Source organism: Sapajus apella, unplaced genomic scaffold (assembly GCF_009761245.1).
Source record: "Sapajus apella isolate SASKATOON/1434 unplaced genomic scaffold, GSC_monkey_1.0 scaffold78, whole genome shotgun sequence".
NCBI classification, from domain to species: domain Eukaryota; kingdom Metazoa; phylum Chordata; class Mammalia; order Primates; family Cebidae; genus Sapajus; species Sapajus apella.
Window position 1 is genome coordinate 4,747,638 of NW_022437018.1, and position 22,927 is coordinate 4,770,564.

General features: G+C 45.2%; 2 pseudogenes; one reads left to right on the plus strand and one right to left on the minus strand.

Annotated features, from left to right (window-relative positions):
- Positions 1–1,799: 1,799 nt before the first annotated feature.
- Positions 1,800–18,585, plus strand: LOC116532985 (annotated as a pseudogene).
- LOC116532984 lies at positions 9,558–10,784 on the minus strand (annotated as a pseudogene).
- Positions 18,586–22,927: the final 4,342 nt, after the last annotated feature.

A 22,927-nucleotide genomic window follows, 5' to 3' on the forward strand; every position in this document is an offset into this window, starting at 1 on the left:
TCTAGAAGCACCTTTGAGTTCTGGATTCCTTGAGGCCAGGATCTGATATGGCTTCTGCTCTTAGATTTATCATTTAAAAATAATATAATGTAATGCAATATGTTAAACCCCTTTGTCCTGAGTTGGCTTGAAGAGATGTCTGTCCTTGCACGAAAAAATAAAAGCCAGATTAAAACCAGTGGGATATTAACACCTGGTCCTAATTTATCTCCTGGGCCATAAGGCCTTCTGCAGAAATCACAAGAAGCAAGACAAACTGGCAATGTCTTAGCCATTACTGGGAAGGCAATAGAAACCAAAAAAAGAAAAAAGGGAACTGAAAACTTTTAAAGACGATTTGGAAAGTTTGTGTGTATGCACCTCCCTGTTGAGTGTGCAGTGACTTGTGGAGCCAGCTCTGAGGACGGAGAAGACAGCCTCACTGCGTTTTTGCTCATGAACGAAACCTAGCATTTTAATGCTCACACTTAAAATAGACTATGAATGACTGCCGGTTATGAGACATGCTAGATGCACAGGAATCACAAGTGATCGAAGCCAATTCACAAGAAAAAACAGGATGATAATATTTGAAGCAGCCTCAAAAGCAGGTGCTAGGTCTAGGGTGTGTCTACATGGCTCTGGTTTTTATTTCCACTCAGCTTTGGGAACTAAATGACACTGATGTCTATTTAAAACTGTCTTATATACGTTTATACAGAGTGTGTCTAAATAAAACACAGTTTACAAATATCTCCTTAATGGTAGCATTTCATGGCCAAAGATATTTCGTGGCTTGGAGTTAAATACAATTTGGCCTCCATCTAAATGTTTCAATTGATTTAGAAATTGAATTATCATCACATTTGATCCAAGAAGTCATCTCAAAGTTTAAAAACTAAAATTTGTAAATAGGAGGTTTCATGACTTAAATGGAATTTCCTGTGCCTCTGTTACATAAATTATGTCTTCTTGCTATGTGGAAGCAGTATGCTGAAGTGGGTAAGACATGGATTTTGGAGACACATGGACCTGAGTTCAAATCCAGGATCTATGATTTATTAGTCATGTGGCCTTGAGAAAGTTACCCCTGCAGTTTATTTTTGAAGCTAGGATGGTGAGGATAATAGCACATACTTTTCAGGATGTCGTAAAGATTAAACGGGTTAATAAACATACATGCTTAGAGCAGTGCCTGGCTCATAGATGTACTCTACAAATGCTTGATACTATTATTAGTAATTCTTTCATTGAACCCACAGTGTAAATCACTAAACCAATTCTTACCAAGTCCATGGGAGTACTGTACCAGGTGCATCCTTTTGTAATCCTGTTGAAAATGCACAACTCACAAGGAGAATATGGAATTCTCGTTCTAACTTTACAGTTGCAGAAATGAGGCTTAGAAAGGAAGTTAACTTTCTAAAGCCTGCCTGGTTACCAAATGGCAGAGCTAGGATTAATGAATTCATTCATTTGTGCATTCAACATAGGTTTTTTCTTTGAGACGGAGTCTTACTCTTGTTGCCCAGACTGGAGTGCAGTGGCATTATCTCAGCTCACTGAAACCTCCACCTCCTGGGTTCAAGCAATTCTCCTGCCTCAGCCTCCCAAGTTGTTGAGATTACAGGTGTGCACCTGACTAATTTTTGTATTTTTAGTAGAGACAGGGTTTTACCATGTTGACCAGGCTGGTCTCCAACTCCTGACCTCAGGTGATCTGCCCGCCTTGGCCTCCCAAAGTGCTGGGATTACAGGTGTGGGCCACCATGCCCGGTTCAACATGTTGTTATTGAGTACTGGTTACTGATTATTCTAGGTGCTGGAATACAGAGAAGAATCAAACAGACAAAACCCCTTGCCTGCATGGAGCTTACCCTCAGCTAAGGGAGACAGTCAAAAACAAGGTAAGTCAGTAATATGCATAGGAGATTATAACGTGGAGTGTGCTAACCAGAAAACTAAGCTGGAAAGGGAATGGGAATGTGCATGTTTGCATGTTAAGGGGGGTGGAGTTCATAATGCGATTGTTGCTATAGCAGGTAACTAGGGAAGGTCTCACTCAGAAGAGGGCATTTGTGGAAAGGCATGAGAGGAAAGGAAGAGAGCCATGGGAGTATCTGGGGGAAAGTTTTCAGGCAGCAGCAAGAGCACATGCAAAGGCCCTGAGGCAGGAGTGTGCCTGGCGTGTTCCAAGGACAGTAAAAAGCTAGTGTGGCTGAAGCAGAGAAAGCAGAGAGAACAATGGGAGATGAGATCAAAGAGGTAAGGGATTGGCTGACATTGGTATTTACTGAAGAAAACCCCTCCCTATTCTCTTGTTAGCTGGGATTCTTCTTCCACAAAGTCAACACATCTAAAGAAACTGTTGATGAAACAGGCTCCCCCTTGGAAAGACCATCTAGTCTTCCAGCCTCTCCATCCTACAGAGAGGAAAACCCAACTTTGGCGTTGGCAGTCAGGTAGTTTCATTAGATCTGGAAAGCACCTTGTCAGCATCCCCCTGGCCGACTGGAAGCAACCGTGACGATGTGCTGAACGCCCTTGCAGAGTTGTGCTGTGGTCTCTCTGAGCGCATCACGGCAGCTTCCTATGCAGGAGTTTCAATTCAAGGTCATTTTTGGTTCCTTTCAGTAGCAGACTCAGAACCAGACCTATTCAAGTGTCGGAACGGGGCAGACACATTAATAGCCAGACCCCAGTGGGAGTTCTATTTTCCATTTCCTCCTCCCCTATATTTATTTGTTTCTTCATCTCCTTTGTGTGGTAAAGGTGATCTTGCATGTTATTTTCAGATGAGGCTTAAAAAGGTGGAGTGGAGGATGGGAAGATGACACCCGGAATTGGAGCCCACTCTTTCTTAGGCCCTCAGGTTGGAGTTGAGCTGCCTGGATTCAAATCCCTATTCTATCACTTAGAAGATGTGTGGCCTTAGTCAGGACACTCGGCTTCTCTGAGCCTCAGTTTAAAATTTTGAATTGGGGCCAGGTGCTTTGGCTCACACCTGTAATCCCAGCACTTTGGGAGGCCAAGGTGGGCAGATCACTTGAGGTCAGGAGTTCAAGATCATCCTGGCCAACATGATGAAATCCCTGTCTTTACTAAAAATACAAAAATTAGCGGAGTATGGTGGTGCATGCCTGTAGTCTCAGCTACTCAGGAGGCTGAGGCAGGAGAATCACTTGAACATGATGCCAGAGGTTGCAGTGAGTCAAGATCGCGCCACTGTACTCCAACCTGGGAAACAAAGCAGGACTGTCTCAAAAATAAAATAAAAGTAAAAAAATAAAAATTTTAATTGGGGAATGATGACATCTTCCTCAAAGACTTATCATGAGAATTCAATGTGGTCATTTAATTCTGTTTCAGGATTTAGCCAAATTTGGGTGGTACATCCCCTTTTACGGGGGCACTTTTCTTCACAATGAGCAGGACGTCTTTGGACTGCAGAACACTGAGAGGTAGGTGTCCAAAACATGTGGTTGTCTCTGACTTTCCACTCAAAGCAGAATCCATGTATTTCCAGGTGCTTCCCTCTCTCTGCTGAAAGCTCACTTCATCTCCATCTGGGCGGTCCCAGCCTCCCAGGCTGGTAAGCCTCTTGAATTCTTAAGAGCAGAGAGGTGGGCCCTCTATGGTCTAGGGGAGAAGTGGTCCATTGCCTCAAATGGGAAAGATGTTCTAACTGCAATTTTTCCCTTGCCTGGGGCAAAAGCTGAAATTTTCTAGTCTCATGCAGGGAATTAAGGGAAACGTTTGTAAATTCTTTGGAAGGAGAAACATGAAAACAACAAGCAAATATCCTTTCTAGAGAAGGATATTTTTAGCAAGCGAATTTGCAGAGATTATACCTTACTTCCTTCGGTGTAACTTATCTTTTGGGAAAAAGGCACACAGAATGTGGTGAATGTTGTCTAATGGCCACAGCTCATTAACCCTATGTGTTCCTGTAGACAGGGAAAAAAATCACTACAGAGTTATGTCAGAAAGCCTCCCATGACAGGGCTACATCAAACAGTCAATATTACCGCTGGCAATAAACCAATGAATAAATAATACATCAGGAATAGCTACAGCATTTCACAGAAACAGCCAAAGCAATTATCTTAAAATAATTGTAATTAAAAAAACATCCCTGTGAAATGTGTCTGTAACTCAGTGATATAAATGAGTAGAATAATACTTTCTTACTGGCTCAGATTACTACTTTAGAGATGATTTATCATGGTGTCTGATGAAGCTCCAATGGCAGGAATCCTTCAGATTATGATTTTAAATTGTTCTGGCCTATTGATGGTGGCAGCAGCCCGTCTGGAGCAGCTGCTGGGGGGACACAGCTGCAGCAGGGGAGGGGCAGCCAGGGCTCCATGCTCTACGGAGCCACCCAGGGCCAGCAACCAATGGGAGTCCTGCCCCTTACTGAGTTGGCGGAGTGGGAGCCCTGCACTCTCAGGCACCCCTGCTGCAACCAGCAGCAGCTCTGGACCCAGGCATCCCTCTGCTCTGAGGGCTAGGAAGCCCTCCTTGCCCCTCCAGGCTCTGAAATGTCTGCTCCTGCCCCCCGGCCTTTCCCCACTCCCGGTGCCTGCTCTGATTTTGGACCAAAGCTGTGGCCAAGCCCTGACATTGTTGCAACCTGGCTGAGGGTGCAGGTGCTCAGGGTGGCACTGACATGCCAGACCCGAATCCCACGTCCTGCCTCAGCCCCCTCCAGACTTTGGGCACCAACAGTGCCAGAAGGAGACTAGGGGTGCTGAGGGTGGCTCAGCACAGGCCTGTGCCCCTCGGCACATAAAACCTAGGTGCCATCAATGGCATGTTGGTGAGAGGTAGGCAGGTTCCTGGCCAGAAAGGGGCGGGTCCCTAGCCAGGAACACCTTGAAGCCAAGAACAGCCTGAAGCCCGAGGTCAGGCTGCCAGGCTGCTCAGAGTAAGAACTTATGGTACTTTTTCCAGGCCCTCCCATGGCCACCCATGAACCAATCAGCTTCCCCGCTTCTGAGCCCATTAAAACTCTGGACTCAGCCGGACTCAGAAAGAAGTCAGGACTAACGGCTGTGGGAAGGAGCTACCAACTTCAGTCTCCTTGACTCTGCAGGATGACCTGCCTACACGTGAGAGCTACCCACCATGGGTCTCCTCTCCCACTTGCCAGGACGACCTCCTGTGGAAAAGAGTTACCCACTTTGTGTCTCCTGAGAGCTGTCTGTCACTCAGTGAAGCTCCTTTCCACCTTGCTCACCCTCCAGTTGTCCAGGCACTTCATTCTTCCTGGACATGAGACCAAAAACTTGGGACCTGCCAAATGGAGGGACTGAAACACATCTCCCCATGCCCCACTCTCCATGATGAGAGAAGAGCTGTGGCCCTTCAAGGAGTTCAGACCCAGGGGCTCCCCAGGACAGTGTTGTGACACACTCTTTAGGGCTCTGTGGTTTCTGGTGTCTCCAAGATTCTGGGCACCACCACAATTCCCAGTGTCCACAATGGAAGCATACTGATTACAGTATGCCTGGTACACCAACAGCCTTGCACAGAGGTGGGTGCCTGGAGCTGCCCTCCCCACTGCAGCCGGTACGCCTGGCTGTGCGCAGTGGCTGGAACCTGTGCTCGCTCATACATCCCTTGCCACTCTGCACATGGCCTGGCGTTAGAAGATGTGGGATCTGGCTGGTAGCTCCAGCTGACTGCAGCCTGCCGGGCCAAGTGGGTGGAATGAGCCCAGTGGTCCTGAGGAAAACTTGGGCAAAGGTGCTACTGGCCACAGAGGTTTCCAGCTGGTGAAGTGACACCCTAAAGATCCTGTGACATTTTCCGTGACACTATCATGACCAAAGACTCAGGATCAAACAGCTAAATGATCTTGACAGAAACCCATGAGATGAACTTAAAGAAATGCTGTATGAAGGATTCCTGCAGGCAAAAAGCCTACCACAATGTAGATAATCATGTCTGCCTTATCACATTGGAAAATTCTAGTTGAGATGTGCCAGGATTTTGTGAAGGCTGCTTCAGAAGACAAAAGAGCCTGGCTTAAAGACGTATAGACCCACCAATTCTACTCCTACATCTAAACCCAAAGACATGTCCACCAAAAGAGATGTGCAAAAATGTCCATAACTGCCCAAAATTGAAACAACTGAATGTCCAGCAATAGTCAAATGGGGAAATTATGCATTCAATGATAGACCACTCAGCAATTCAATAATTTAAAAAAACAAACAAAACAATCGCTACACACAGCAACTTGAATTAATCTCAAAAAATGTTGAGCCAAAGAAGCCAGACAACAAAATATATGCACTGTATGATTCTATTGACATAAGATTTTGAATCAGACAAAACTAATCTACAGAGCAGGAGATCAGAGCAGTGGTTATCTTATCTAGGGTGTGGGTGGGGTTATGGAACTGGAAAGACACAAAGGGCCTACTGAATGCTGGACTATTCTAGACAAGATCTATTCTAGATCTTGATTGGAGTAATGATTCCATGGGTGTGTATGTATGAAGAATTCACCGTCTGCACACTTAATATTTGTACAGCTTACTCTGTGCAAGTTATGCCTCAATTTAAAAAAGAAAAAGCAGGAAACAAAAAACTACATATAGAGGTAAACAGGATCTTTGGTTTTCTGGGTGGCTTTTATAAAACTCCAACTCAAGAATTGTGGCTTCTTTGTAAGGGGAGAAAATCCGAATCCCATACAGATAGACTTGTCCCAGGGTGACACCATGTTTGTTCATCATTAACCAGCACTATTGAGACTATGTGTCCCAGGCAGTGGCCTAGCTGGTGGCAACACAATAGGAAAATGGGACTGTTGTGGACTCACTCTGTAAGAGGAAGCAACATTTCAGAAAGAAACTGCACACACAATTCTATCACTTTGAAGCGTGACATAGGCTATAAGAAGAAAAATATACCAGTCATACACATGAGATCTTTTATAAGAAACAACAAGAGGGAAGCCTATTTTTGTTTGGGAAGTTAGGAAAACTTCAAGAAAGCACATTTGAACAAAGATGTGAATGAAGGTTGGGTAGGAGTCAGCCAGCAGATTTAAGTGTAATGGAAACACATGGAGGAGGAAGTGTGTGAGAGTGTGTGTGGGGGGGGGAGAGAAAGAGAGGGAGAGAGAGAGAGAGAGGGGCGGAGAGAGAGAGAGAGGGAGGGAGAGGGAGGGAGGGAGAGACAGAATAATGAGTTAAGGTCTTGAGCTCACTGGTCCCAAGGAGCTAGGAGAATTCTAGTGTAAATAAAAGCTACTGAGTGGGAGGGAAGAAGGGAGAGAAGGCTGAGGGAGGAAGGTAGACAAGGACCGAGCTATAGAGCAGTTTCAAGGCCATGATTAGGCTTTAGATGACATGCCAATAATGGAAAGGGTCAGAGGGTTAAGTAAGATCTGATTTACACTTAAAAGAGATCACTGGCTTCCAAGAAGAGAATAAACTAAAAAGAGATCAGAACAGTGAGAAGAACCAGATAAGACTACTGAAGTAATCCAGGAAGGAGAAGGCAACTTGAATTAAGATGGTGGCAATGGAAATGGAGAAAGGTGGATGGAAATAAGCTAGCTTTTTGAAACAAGTTTACCTCCTCTTCTGATGACCTAATCTCTCTTCTAAAATTAGTTGTTAGCTCTAATCCATGCTCTCTCTCTCTCTCTCTCTCTCTCTCCCTACTCTATTGAAACACACATACACACTCGCAGCAGACCCTCACCCTGTCACCCACTAGATCGCAACTGTGATGAGGAAGCAACAGCAATGATGCCCACTCAGGGCCCTGTTAGGAATTCCAAGGCATTATTTAGTTTAAGGAAAGGAAATCGGGAGGAAGTGCTAACATTCATTCACGGTCACCCATGTGCCAAGCAGTGGGCTAGATACTTTCACATTTGTTGTCTTGGATATCAAATTGGATATTACTATCCTCATTTTAATAGGTGAGGAAACTGCAGCTTAGAGAGGTTATTTTATTGCAGCCTTGTAGCTATTTTCTTTTTTTTTCTTTTTTTTTTTTTTTTGAGACGGAATCTTGCTCTGTTGCCAGGCTGGAGTGCAGTGGCGCAATATCAGCTCATTTCAACCTCGGCCTCCTGGGTTCAAGCGATTCTTCTGCCTCAGCCTCCCGAGTAGCTGGGACCACCACGTGGTGCGTGCCACCACACCAGCTAATTTTTGTATTTTTAGTAGAGATGGTGTTTCACCACGTTGGCCAGGATGGTCTCGATCTCTTGACCTCGTGATCCGCCCTCCTCAGCCTCCCAAAGTGCTGGGATGACAGGTGTGAGTCACCGTGCCCGGCCCTCATAGCTATTTTAAATGGCAGAAGTAGATTGATTTCAGAACTACCTGATTCCAGAAACCACATGCTTTCTCCTACACTCTGCAAATGATTCTTTTATCAAAGATGTATGGCTTTTTAATATCAGACACCAGGAAGAGTAATCCACAGGGATGGCCCATTAATGGTGGCGTTTTAGATTTCAAACACCTGATCAAAGGCAGGTATCTTTGAACAGCAGTCTTCAGAGCCTCTGGGATGCAGCCCTTAGGCAACCTTGTACTCTAGCCCACCTGTGATTAACTACAAGTACACCCCCAAGCACAGGTGCCCTGGAGGCCAGTGGTATCTGAGAGCATCCACTAAAGGTTAAGGGTGGCTACGCAACCTCCAAAAGCAGTGACATCAGAACTGAGTTCGGCCCAGGTTTGCTGGGTCAGGTAGAAACTTGAATAACACTGCAATGTCTTAAGTTGGGTTTCAGTACAAGACAGATGGATCTAGCTCCTGCCTTGGAAAACAGCACAGCCTTGTGGGGAGGGAAAGGGTAAGGGTGAGAGGCTTGCCACTTCTAGGCTTTCCTCCTGCTTTGAGAGTGACTTTGCTCAATTACCATAGACACATTTCTTTGAGGTGGCCATGTGACCAGAGACACCATATCCTGAGGACTCAGGGAAGAGGGATGAATCAGTTAGGGTTTAATCAGAGAAGCAGGGCCACTCTGAGTGATACAGAACAAGGGATTTGTTATTAAAATGAGCACAATTGTGGGAGCTGGTGAAGGAGGTGATGGCAAGTTGTTTTTGCACCTTGTGGGGGCCTAAAGCTGCTGTGGCAGCTCTGGTAATCAGGGAAGAAGGCTGGATCTAACGTGAGGAGAGCAACACTTACTGGAAGCATGAGAAAAACTCCAACTGTCACCAGCGGAGGGTATCCAGGTTCTTGGCATCTTGAACAAAAATAAATGGACAAAACGCACAAAGCGAGGAAAGAATGAAGCAACAAAAGCAGATATTTATTGAAAATGAAAGGAGCAAGCAGCTCAAAAGCCTGGTTACAGATTTTCTGAGCTTTAAATATCCATTAGAATATTCCCATTAATTACTTGGTGTACGCCCTATGTAAATGAAGTAGTGGCCCACAGCCAGTCTGATTTGTTTGGAAAGTGACCAGTCAGAGGCTGAAGTGAAGTTACAAAGTTATACTCCTATGCAAAGGAAGACTTGGCCCATGACAAGTCTGATTGGTTGCATGAGGGGACTGATCAGAGGTACTTTCAATTTTTTTTTTTTTTAGATATTTTTATTTCTCCAAATTTGTTATTTATCAGGAGTGACTGAAATAAAAAATATAATTGAGTCCCATCATCATCATGGAAATGGCTTTAAGAGAAAACTGGTCAGATGAATATTATTGCTTCCCATTTTCAACCAGTAAATAGTTGCCACAGATAAATTGACAGCCAGGAGTCTGCCGAGAATGCTCAAGATACATTATATAATACAACATGCCTGTTCACAGGGGGAAAATTCCCAGAAAATAACTTATGTGTATTTCTTGATTTCATCATACAAGACGAGTACAAAAGCACCACCCATGCCTCTGAGAACATTGGACCATGCACCCTTGAAGAAAGCTTTGCCTCCTTCATCACGAGCAATCTTCCTCCAGCAAGTCAAGTGTGCCTGTGTACATGATGTCAGTTCCTTTGCACCCCGACTGCATCATCATGCGGCGGCGAACAGTGTCAAATGGATAGGAAGTCAACCCGGCAATAGCAGTGACAGTCTGTGCGATCATCCAGCTGATAACGATGTGAGTGTTCTTGGGATCCGGAAGCATTCCCTTTGCAGTGTCATAGATACCGAAGTCGGCAGCTCGGTAGATGACAATACCCTGCCCAGACACGTGAAAGCCTTGGTACAGACCCTTAATCCCATCAGATTCATAGATCTTAACCAGGCAGTCGCCGAGGCCTCGGAATTCCCTTTCAGCTCCAGCTTTACCCACATCTGCTGCTAGACGGGTAGGGGCAAAATCAAGAGGGTACACAAAACACAAGGATGTGGCCCCAGCAGCACTGCCTGATGCCAGATTCCCTGCAAAGTAGCGCCAAAACTGGGTCCTCTTGTCCACACCACCCAGGAAGATCTGCTTGTATTTATCTTTGAAGGCGAAGTTAAGAGCCTGGGTAGGGAAGTATCTGATGACATCGGCCAGGTTACCGTGCCAGAAGGACAGGACTCCCTGTTCCTTGGGAATACGGACCACGCAGTCTATAATGCCCTTGTGTTGCTTATCTGCGGTGATCTGCTTGCTGGCATGCTGTACCTGCAGCAGCAGCTTGACCCGCTCCATAGGCACTACCGCCGTCTTGGAGATGGCTGCGGCCACTCCACCTGCTAGGAAGTCCTTGGCGAAGGACACAGCGGCATCTGTCATGTTGAAAGGAAAGACGAGGCAGGCTGCTGCAGGACGGGACTGGGCCGGGAACTGGCTTTGACTCCGGGACTGCGGCAGGGGGCGGGGGGTACTTTCAATTTTTTATCTGCCACGCACAAAGGCGGTGGGGGGGACAGTGCAAAGGGAGTAGCCTCTGGTCCTTTTATTACTTGGGCATGTGTAACAGTTGGGGTTTTCCTTTTGATTTAGTTCTAGGGAGTCAGCATGAATTGGCCTTTGGTTCCTTGCCTCCGGACCCTATTCTCTTGCCTCAGAACAATGAGGACAGAGTGGACCCCACATATGCCTCTTATGACTCCAATTTTAACAATGTGGGAAATCTGCAGAAGCCAATACCTCTTCCATGAAACTGCACACACAGTAAGTTTGCAACTCAAGAATCTGAAGGAGAGGAGATTGGGTAGGAGCTGGAGATGCTGCAGGCCCAGGGATTGCTCCACGCCAAGAGGATGAGACATTGGGCAGCCTGAGCTGTGGGGCCTGCCTGGTGCCTGCACAATCTGCAAACAGTGGCTACTGCTTCCCTCCCTTCTGCCTTCCCAGTCTCATGCAAATTTCTCCTGTAGCCAATCTTAGTCTACAATTATACACAGAAGAGAGTTCTGGGAAATATTTCCAACTTAGCTAAGTTGACACAGCACCGAGCCCCTTTCAGGGGAGACCTCTAGAGACACATGATTACATAAAGATTGTATGGTGTTGGTGGGGTGGAAAGGGAATTTCTATTCAAACCTATAGTGCAACCCTGGCCAGGTCCTTTGACAAAAACAAACAAACAAACAAAAACAAACAAACAAAAAAAAACACTTGAGCTGGCCACGGTGACACATGCTTGTAGTCCCAGCTACTCAGAAGGCTCAGGTGGGAAGATCACTTGAGCCTGGGAGTTCAAGGCTCTAGTGAGCCACAATCATACCACTGCACTCCAGCCTGGGTGACAAAGCAAGGCCCTGTCTCAAAAAACAAAACAAAACACTTGAAATTCAAGTATGAAGTGGGGGAGAGCTGAGAATCAACTAATAAACTATTAGTGAGTGCTGATTATATGCAAAGCCAAGTTGTGGGCATCACTGTGAAGGTACAGAGAGCAGCAGGACAGGATTCCTGCCCTCACTGGAAGGAAGGCAAGGTAGACATCGTGCCACATATGGCATCACACACTAAATACTCCACACTCCTGGGGGCTCCTGCAGGATACTTCCAAAAGCTGCCCGCTGATTGGTTGATAGAACAGACATGAGCACTGTCAGAGTCAGGCTCAAATTTACCCTTGCTCCGCACTAGATATATTTGCTTAATCACTCTGAGCTTCCATTTCCCGGTTCATAAAGTACAGATAGTAGTAATACTAATATAAGTTGGTTATAAAGGTTAAAAGAGATTTTGCATGTGAAGCACTGAACACAGTAGACATTCAATAAATTGTAGATATTTTAATTTTTATCATCATCATCACTGTTCCTTTTTAGACCCAAAGCCTACCTGAGTAGATGTATGGCTTTAATGCTAGGGACCTGCGAGCTTGCAAAATACATATGTGTGTCCAATCTCTTAACGATCAGCAGTTCGGATAAGCTGATATGTTTCCCATTTTTATGTATTCATTCAATAAATAGTAAGGGCCGAATATGATGCAAAACACATGTGTCCAAACTGTGTTCTAACAGCATAGCGATACAAGTCAGGGAGCTAAAAGCCTCAAACGGCTAATGTAAATGACATTCTTAGGAGCTGAAGTTCAGTTCAGCAAATATGTCCTGGAGCTTGAAAGAAAAGGAAGAGGGGTTAAAAGAAAAGCAGCCTCACTTTCACTTGTAGTGGTCAAGGAAGATTTCAGAGAGCAAATGGCATTGAGGTTCAGTTTGGAAGAATAGGCAAGGTTCATACCAGAAGGGAGGAGGGCAGCATTTCTGGGGCAGTGGAGGCTGGGAAGCCCCTGCTGCAGTCACGGGAGCGAGGAGAGCAGAGTGGGCTTGTCAGGTAGTAAGTAGGTCAAGAAGCAGACAATGCAGGGCTTTGAATGCCAGGGTCAGGAGTTCAGATTTTGTATGGTGGGCAGCAGCATTATTGAAGGCTTTCATGGAGAGAAGGGGCAAAATGGAAGCCGAGTTTTAGGAAAACGAAGGTGGCAGAAGTCTATGGTCTGTACAGAATTGAAGAGAGACTGTAGGCAAGAAGGCTGATTGGACATCCTGTCACAGAAGCTCAGAACCAGAGAGAGGTCCTGAAATGAAACACCGAGGGTACAGGGAGGGCTGCAGGGACTCGGGAAGGGAGGCAGAGATGCTCATGGTGCCTGCTTGCACATAAGGAGCGACTAGAGGTGTGAAAGGTGAGTCGGAATTCCAGGCCTGGGCAGCATGAACAGAAATAGGGAAGCCAGGGCTGGGGTGTGGGAAAGAAAAAAGAGGCTGAGTTCCACGTGGAGAGTCACTGAGGACCCCTGAAAGCACAGGCAAGAGATGAGGGCAGAGGGAAGATCAGGGGTAACCTCCAGAGAAGGGCAGACTGAACTTGGAAAATGCCTGAATATAGGGAGGGACAGGAGGTACCAGAGAAAAAACCGAGGCCTGTCTCCCCGGGAAACCTAATGAAAGCATCCCAATTGCTGATCAAAGACAGTGAAGACCTCCAGTCCTTATAGTTCTTCATGATCCACTGGTGCTCATTTCTACAAGAGAAAAATCACATTGCAGACCTGCTCAATGGCTAAAGAAAAGAGAAGACTCAGACCATCCCCAAAGAGAGCGAGCTAGTCCCTCAGGAAGAGTTGAGCTATCACCCACATCATGGTCATGATCCTGCCTGCACCAGGGTCCCTCAAGAACCAGACGGCGCATTCAAAGTGTTGAAAAGCAATGATGCAGAGTCTGTCTGCAGAGTCAGGTGCTGAGGACCGGCCACATTCATATACTGTCATCCTCCTCATCCTGAGAGAGAGCAGAAGGAATGGAGTTACTTAAAGCCCAGAGAGGGCCAAAGGGGTAGAACCAGCTGCCCAGTCAGAGCGGTGGCTATAGGAGAACATAGCAACTGCCCAGAAGAGCAAGACGAATAAATACCGCAAGGTTTCTCTCCTCCTACCTTCCCATTTCCTATAAGCACTTCTCATGAGCCAAACCACCCAGAAGCCACAAGACAAGGAAGTCTAGCCAAAATCCTCAGTGCTCAGTCTCCCGAGGCACAGAGCCGGGCAGAAAAGTGTGGAGGATGGATCTTGGGGAAAAAATGGAGAATAATGAGAACATTGGTCCATTTTCTTCCTTAGTTCAAAGTTCTACTTTAAGCGGAAGTAGACATGATTAATTTTTATTGTTAATGACACACATTTGGAGGACACTTTATGATTTCTAAAGTATTTAGTATAGATTCTCCTTTTTGAGCTACACAGTATCCGTAAGAGGTAGAACAGACCATATTAGTTATGTCCATTGAACTCTGAAGTCCAGAGACATTAAATGATCTATTCAAAGTCACACAGTGAGTGAATTGTGAAGTCCACATCAAAAATAATGTCTTCTGATTCTTAACCCGCTGCTCTTCCCCAGGTGTGAAATTGATTTACCTGGGAAGGTGCCCCTACTGTAAAAGACAATAGGACACAGCTGTCCAGAACGTGGCATGTCTTGTGGCCCTGGACCAGTTGGATGCACAGGGCCGTCCTGAGTTGTTTTCAATAAGCAAATATTCCTGACACTTCAATTATCCCGACCCAAACAATGAATACATTGTGCCAGAGGCTTCATAAATTTCATTCAGTTGGATGCAATGAGAATAAGTCAAAGCTTTGTGTGTATTCCCTCAAACAAAAAACACCCAACAAAACAGAGATTGTTGCAATGACAACATCTAGGCTAGAAAAGGAGAGGCAACACAGGCCCTGTCTTTGTCTCTGTCCCCGTATCTCTGCAGAGAAAGTGTCTTCAGTCAGGAACCCCAGTCTCTAGAAATCAAAGCAGGAATATCAGCCTTCTTATACTTCGACAACTCCAAAATTGTGCAGTTGGTAAGGGTTTTTTTAACTTTCCTATATTTGATGTCTTGTCCTCCTATGTACACCCTCCTTGTCCACTTTCTCTGCACTACTGTCATGGGCTGAATTGCATCCCCTCTCCTCCAGCAAAAGATATTATTGAAATTCTAATCCCCAGTACCTCAGAGTGTGGCCATCTTTGGAAATAGGGATGTTACAAAAGTAATCAAGCTAAACTGAGGGTGTTAGAATAGGCCCTAATCCAATATGAATCATGTACTGTGACAGGAGGAAATTTGGACACAGAGCTGGAGACATAGAGGGAAGGCATGCATAGAGACACAGAGAACACTCATCAACCAGCCAACGAACGCCTGAGGCTACCGGGAGCTCAGGGAGCCCTGGAACACATCCTTCCCTGGAGCTTTCATAGGGAGCATGGTCCTGGGGACACCAGACTTCTGGTCTCCAAAACAGTGAGACAATAAACTTCTGTTGTTCTGAGTCACCAATTTGTGGTGCTTTGTTAACAGCAGCCCCTAGGAAATAAATATACCCACTAAATGTATGCACGCTTATATCCAAGATATAGCCAGGAAAATGGTAGTTATTTTCCTGGGAAAACTCAAGGTTTCATATAAAAATGTCCAAAAAAATGCTAGAAAAGGTTTATGTAGGTTACATATTGATCCTCTTTTCTAACTCTGCAGAAGAGGCGTGGATTAATTCTCATGACAGTATCTGATATATTGGTACCAGAATTAAGTATGATGCGTTTGGTTCCAAGTAATAGTATATCCATATTAAGATCATTTAAACAATGAAAGCAACATCTTGGCTCCTATTCCATTTGATCATCTTCCATTCAGGGGTGATGGAAGACATCAAATGGAATGGGAGTCAAGACCTTAAGCATGGTAGTCTGGGCTTTAAGCATGACTTTATCAAGGCTCTAGATTCATATCTCTGTTATTCTCTTCGTGTTGCGTCTTTTGTGTGTTGATTTCATCCTCAGGTTGGTTTACCTCATGGTAGCAAAATCATTGCAGTGGTTCCAGCATGCATGTCTGAATCCAATACTTCCTGGAGAAAGAATGTTTCTGTGCCCCAGATTCTTCAGCAACAGTCCCGGGTGTGGTGGTGATTATTCCATTCCTAACCAATCCTAGGGGAAAGCCAAGGGCTGATTGGCTATGCTTCAGTTGCGTAGTCCAATCGCTATGGCAAGATGCCTGAATTTCCCTAATGGCTTGGACCATTCAGGGCCTCCTGCTGGAGGTAGGAGTGAGTGACCAGATATCCAGAGAACCCCTGAATGGAAGATGATCAAAATGGACACTGAGGAAGCACCACAATGTCCCGTCCAGAACTAAACCCTCTGCATATTGCAAAGTTCAATCATGTGCAGATCTGATTATCAGAACATTAGCTTGAGCTAGACCCACCTGCTTAAATGTGGAATCTAGAATATGAAGATTTCATTTCATATCTGAGGAGGGCCTATAAGTTAAGGAGATGAGATTATATTTATTTCATTTATCAAGCACTGTTCCAGTTACTATGGCTACATAAGAAGTTATCTCAAAATGTAGTGTCTTAAAATAACAATCATTATTTATTACCTCTCATGGTTTCTGTGGATCAGGAATTCAGGTTGAGAGTAATTGGGCAGATGTAGCTCAGGTTCTTTCTGGTGGTTGCAGTAATTAGGTGGCTGTGGCTAGGGTCATATCAAGGGGTCATCACTAAATGCATACACATTTATACCCAAGGTGGCGCTTCACTGGGAACCTGAACAGCTGAGACTTCTTGGATTTCTCTATTCCTATGTTGTCTCTTCATGTGATCTCTGCAACATGGTGGCTTCAGGATAGGGATCCCAAGGGTGGGTGTGTGTGTGTGTTGTATCTATCTCTATCTCTCTTTACACACACACACACACAGAGAGAGAGAGAGAGAGAGACAGAGAGTATGAGAGAGAGAGAGAGAGCGCAGGTGGGTCCTTCCATCACCTTCCATGACCTAGCCTTAGAAACCAGCAGCTTCACTTTTGCAATAAACTGTGCATCAGGGAAGTCACAAAGTCCCTCTAGGTCCAAGGGGAAAGGAAACAGACTCCACCCAGAATAGGGAGTGGCAAGTTTCTAGTAGAGCACATGGGACCAGAAAATTACTGTGTCGCTGTAGGAAAAATACAATCTGCCACACATGCTTATAGCATTTATATACCATAGAGTGTTCCAAATGTGTTACAACTACGAACTCATTGAATGGAATAGGGTCCTAGACCCTATTTTATAGATGGCAGATGCTGTGTGTGCCCACACACACATTTTTGGCCCTCATCATTTCAGTACCTACCAGCTCATCTTCCAAATGCAGGATCTTGGCCCGAGAGCTTCCACTGGCCTCTAGAGCCTGGTGTGTTCTTACACGCAGCGGGCCAGATGTATTGGGACATAGATTTTCTCTAAGAGCAGCTACCAACAAGTAATTGTCAGGAGTTGGTATACAAAAGTCCTGGCTCCCTTGCCTGTGGTGGCAGGATGGGATGTGATTCTGGGGCATGTACTCTGTGCTGGCCTCCACAGTCCCCAGCGGGGTAAGTTCCAGTGGCCCACAGTGGCGACTTGCTTGACAGTGTAACTCCATGGCCTGCCTTCCTGTTCCTGTCTTCTTCCTACCACCGCACTAGTGTTTCTTGTCCCTCCCAAATAACCTACTTGGATTTGAACTTTTCTGGAGGAGCCCAAACCAAGACTTTTAACTGGCCCAAGATTACTCAGGAATTTGAACCCAGATTATAATCGTAAGCAGCTTTGAGAGGTACTTTCTTAGTGCCTGTTAAGTAAAAAGGCAGTGACTAACAGCCCAGGAAAAGGGCTCTTAAATACCTCCAATTTAGAGTTGGGATGTTCCAAGGTTACAGCCACCAAACACTTACCAAGCTTAAAGTATGAGCCAGGCATGGGGCCGCATGCCAGGGGACCTTGGTTCACTCATTCTGGGATGGACACAAAAATTCTTGGCCAAATTCTCCCTCTTAAGGAAGAATTTCTTAAGGAAGTGCCCTGCCTTAAGGAGGGCCTTTCAAAGGACCCCGAGGGGAATTCATGGTGCTCATTCACGGGAGGCTGCAGTCCCACATTTAGGTGCCTTCATTGAATCCTCTCCCACTTTTTCTCAGAACACAGATGTTTTTTTCTCCTGAAAACATGCTGTCTCTTTCTCTGAACTTCTAGGTAATATCTGTGTGATGAAGATAATCTAGATTAGAAGTGTACTGCTTTGGCCAAATAGCTGGTTTCACAGCAGCCAGCTCAGCCAGCCCAATCTTGGCCTTTAAACCAGGAACTCCAGTTATTCAATCTAATTTTTCTCCCTTTTCTCTGTCTTCATAGGCAGATCGACAATCATCGATTCGTTGACCGAACACCTGTTAGGTGTCAGACACTGTGCCACATGCTTTCCTTGGGGCTTGCCTTCAAGCAGCTAACAAAAATAAGAAGAGGCGAAAAAGACAGCGTGATAGGCCATGGTGGTGGATTGTGGATGCCCTGCCCTGTATCCACCTGAGTTTACTTGCGAGGGAGCCTCTATGGCATGCTGGCAACTTCCCCCTCAGGTGTCTACATCACTCCCATTCCCTGCCCGAGGCTGTCTCAGGCACTGTGGGGACCGCCTCAGCCCCTTGGGAAGGACGGTGGGAGGGCGAATAGCCAACCCGCTGGTGCTTCAGCAGAGGACCCTGAGGTGCACTGCATACAGCTCTCCAGTGCCTTCCAAAGGGGCTGTGCTCCAGTGGTAACCCACATTTTCACACACTTTATTGACTTTTCTCCTTTCCCTGTCTCCCCATCCCTACTTGTCATTTTGGTTCTAGAAACCCCTTCCCAAATAAACTGCATGCACCCAAGCCTTTGTCTCAGCATCTTCTTTGGAGGAACTCAAATCAAACCTGCTATATATTATGCTCAGCAGACAGCCCAAGTACCACCCTCCCCATGCTGGTGCCCTTGATGGCATGTCTATTGCTCATGGCTTTTCCCCAGGGAGTCTGGAAAATGCCTTCAGACACGGAGAGTTGACCAGTGTGATGAAATCCACTCCCCATCCTAGACATGAAGAATAAATGCTTAAGAAAAAAAAAAAGCAAAAAAGTCGTAGTCAAGAAATAGAGTTTGGAGGCAGGAGCATTAGATCACTGTAGGCTGGAGAGGATAGAAAGTATTCACAGTGGTGAGAGCTGGCCTGGACTCTGAAGGATGGTCCTGATGGAGTTTTCTGGAGGATGGTGGTAACATGCAGAGAGAAGGATGTGCCAGGTATGTTCAGAGGCATGAAAGCAGAGGAACTGGGAGAAAGCAGAGTTTTTATTGGCTCCGGAAGATGAATGATGCACAAGGGTCTCTAGAATTTTTTCTTTGTGACAAAAATCAGTATAAGTTTAGTTTCTTGGCCTCCTTAACTCTGGTGAATTTGACCACCCAACATTATCCATTAATCATCCCATATCCAACTTTGAAACGGCTCCTCCAAACCTTGAACTCAAGAGATTTTTCTCTTTTCCTTCTTCTTCTCTCCTTCAGTATTAGTCAGGGTTCTCTAGAGGGATAGAACTAATAGGATATATTAGTTATATTAGTTATAATTAATAGGAAATAACCTATTGGTTCTGTCCCTCTAGAGAATCCTGACGAATACAGAAGGAGAGAAGAAGAAGGAAATTTATATATAAAGAGGAGTTTATTAAGCATTAACTTACAAGGTCCCACAATAGGCTGCCTACAGGCTGAGGAGCAGGGAGAGCCAGTCCGAGTTCCAAAACTGAGTCTGATGTTCGAGGGCAGGAAGCAGCCAGCATAGGAGAAAGACACAGGCCGGGAGGCTGGGCCAGTCTCCCTTTTCACATATTTCTGCCTGCTTATATTCTAGCTGTGCCGGCAGCTGATTAGACTGTGCCCACCCAGATTAACAGTGGGTCTGCCTTTCCCAGCCACTGACTCAAATGTTAATCTCCTTTGGCGACACCCTCACAGACACGCCCAGGATCAATACTTTGCATCCTTCAATCCAGTCAAGTGGACATTCAGTGTTAACCATCACACCTTCCAAGCTATCATCTCCTCCTAACAATGGGTATACGTTATGGAGAAGGGTTAGAAACTAGTGCCTATCCCTCATTTAAGTTGTCAGATGGAGTTAGCGGCACCTCAAAGTCAACTTGCCCCAAGTGAAAGTCTTCTTTGCCCATGAAATAAGCTGGGTTGCTACTTCCCTACATCTCTGAAGGGCTCCACCATTCGTCTGGCAACCACGCTGTCGAAGCCCAGAGGGAGGAAAAGAAAATGTATCTAAATAGAACGCCAGGCCCCACGCTGAGAATTTTCGCACCTTGCCCATTTAATACAACAAGCAAGGAGGTAGATGATATTGTCTACCTTTGCAAATGAGGAAACAGAGGCTTAGAGAAGTTAAAGAATTTGCCTGAGAATAAAGCTAAAAGTAGCTTTAAAAAACCAGAGCTGGAATTGTGAGTTTGATGCAAAGTTTGTGCTCTCTTCATCCTTCACCAAGACCTTTTCATTTTCCCTTTAACTACCTCTTACGTCTACATTTCCCTTCCATTCCCACCACTACTAACTACCCTTCTCTACTGTCCCACCCAAAGGGGGAGTCTCCAACAAGGTCCCCCTGCTTGTAACAGTCAAGAGGGCAGCTGTCCACCATGCCCAGTACAGGTGCTTCATGTGGGGAAACTGACGGGCAGCTGACTAACACATAACTTCTGGCCTCAAAGGAATTTACAGTTTGGAGTTAAAAATAGCAAGGAGGTGGTGGGAGGAAGGTGAGAAAAAAGGGTGGGAAGGTGAGAGAGGGGAGGGAGGGGAATAAGGTGTGGGCTGTAGAGGGAATCTGTCCTAGGAAGCCTTCTGCTCTGCCCCAGCCTGCTTCTGGGGAGTCTTCCTCACCTCTCCTTGCTGTCCATGCAGACTCAATGTGAGCAACCACAATTGCAGAGTGTGGCCCTCTTCTTCTGACACGGTCCTAAATACAAAACTGAGTAGCCAGAAGAATCACTTCTAGGGTAAACATCTGTAAACACTAGTTATATTTATTTTCAATATTACCAGTTAACATTGTGGTGCTATTACTGGTGAGCCAGACTCTGCGCTAAGCACAGACTTTCTAGGGATTATTTCATTCACAGAAACCACCATGCATTTGCAGATAGATGATAACATAGAGTCTCGGGGTCAAGATGGGTACAGCCAAATCCATCTGCCCAACCCAAGGGTCCCTGAGCTCCAACCCTACATCAAACTGCCAACATAGTACACCTTTTAGAAAAAGATTCTTGTTACAAAAGTACCATAGGCAGTGTGTGTGTAAGGTCATTGTAAAAGTGTCGGTAAGCAAGACATAAGTGTCATCTCACCACCCAGAAGTAACCACTGTTAACATGTTGGCTTATCTGCTCCCAGATGTTTCTGTGCCTGTATACACTATTCTCCTTAAATAAAAACAGGATTACACGGTGTATGCAGTTTTGTAACTTTTGTTCATGAAAAATATATAGTATAATACATTTCTTTCTTTATCATAAAATAGTCTTCTATGATACAGGAGGTTGTGTAGGATTTCTTTATTCTTTTGAATGGATGCACCATAATTTATTTAATCAGTTCTTTATGTTTAGACATTTAGAAATCTGGTTTTGTTTCATCCTTTTCGTTTGTCACTCTTGCGAATAGTTCTGTGGTGAACATCCATGTAGTTGAAGCTGTCCAGCCAAGCTCCTCACACCCTCCCAGGCCCTCCTCCAAATCCTTTGCCACACTGGCAGGCTCATGGCCTCGGAACATGGTGCTTCCTCTGTCTGCGTCTCCTCCTCTCACCCCAGTCACCAGCTAACTCGGCTGTCTCTCAGGTCGCAGGTGAAACGCAGCTTCCTCTAGGAAGACCAGGCCCTTCTGCGGTTTGGTCTCCTAAACCCTACCTTGTCCCTTCATTGCATTTAACATAATTATGATGAATTAATCGGCCACATGATTACTTATCTAACAATGATGTTCCCTACTAGACTATTAGCTTCAGGATGGCCATTTTTCACTATGCTATCCCCAGGGCCTAGCCAGAGCATTTCGTAAGAGTTTCCAAAATCCTTTCCAGCAGGTTTTCAATTTACTTTGCCTAGATCCATCAGAGGAATCACATGGCAGCTATAGCCTTATGAAATATATTTCTTAAATAATAAGGCTTGAAAGTCAAACTTTTCCTTGGACCATGGGCTGCAGAATGGATGTTGTATTAACACACATGAAAACAACATTCATCTCCTTCAATTTTTCCATCAGGGCCCTTGGGTGACCAGGTGCATTGTCAATGAGCAGCAACATTTTGAAAGGCATCTTTATTTCCGAGCAGTAGGACTCAACAGTGGGCTTCAAATATTCAGTAAACCATGCAATAAACAGATGTGCTGTCATCCAGGTTTTGTTGTTCCACTTATAGAGCACAGGTAGAGTAGATTTAGTATAATTCTTAACAGTCCTAAAATGTTCAGAATGGTAAATAAGGGTTGGCTTCAATCTAAAGTCACCAGCTGCATTAGCACCTAACAAGAGAGTCAGCTTCTCCTTTGAAGCTTTGAAGCCAGGCATTGACTTCTCCTCTGTAGCCATGACAGTCCTAGCTGTCATCCTCTTCCAATCTAAGGCTATACTGTGTACATTGAAAATACATTGGTGAGTGAAGCCACTTTCACTAATTTTCTTAGCTAGATCTGGAAAACTTCCTGCAGCCCCTGCATGAGTACTTGGTGCTTCTCCTTGCACTTTTATGTTATGGAGATGGCTTCTTTCCTTAAAGCCCCATGAACCAACAACCTCTGCTGGCTCTTCTTCCAACTCTCCTTCTCAGCTTCCTTACCTCTGTCAGCCTTTGCAGAATTAAAGAGAGTTAGGGCCTCCCTCTGGATTAGGCTTTTGTTTAAGGAAACGTTGGGGCTAGTCTGAACTTCTATCCAGACCGTTAAAACTTTGTCTATATCAGCAGTGAGGATGTCTTGCTTTCTTATCACTCATGTGTTCACTGGAGAAGAACTTCTACTTTTCTTCAAGAGCATTTACTTTGTGTTGGTGACCTGGCTAACTGGCACAAGAGGCCTAGCTTTTAGTTTATCTTGGTTTTCAACATGCCTTCCTCACTAAGCTCAATCAT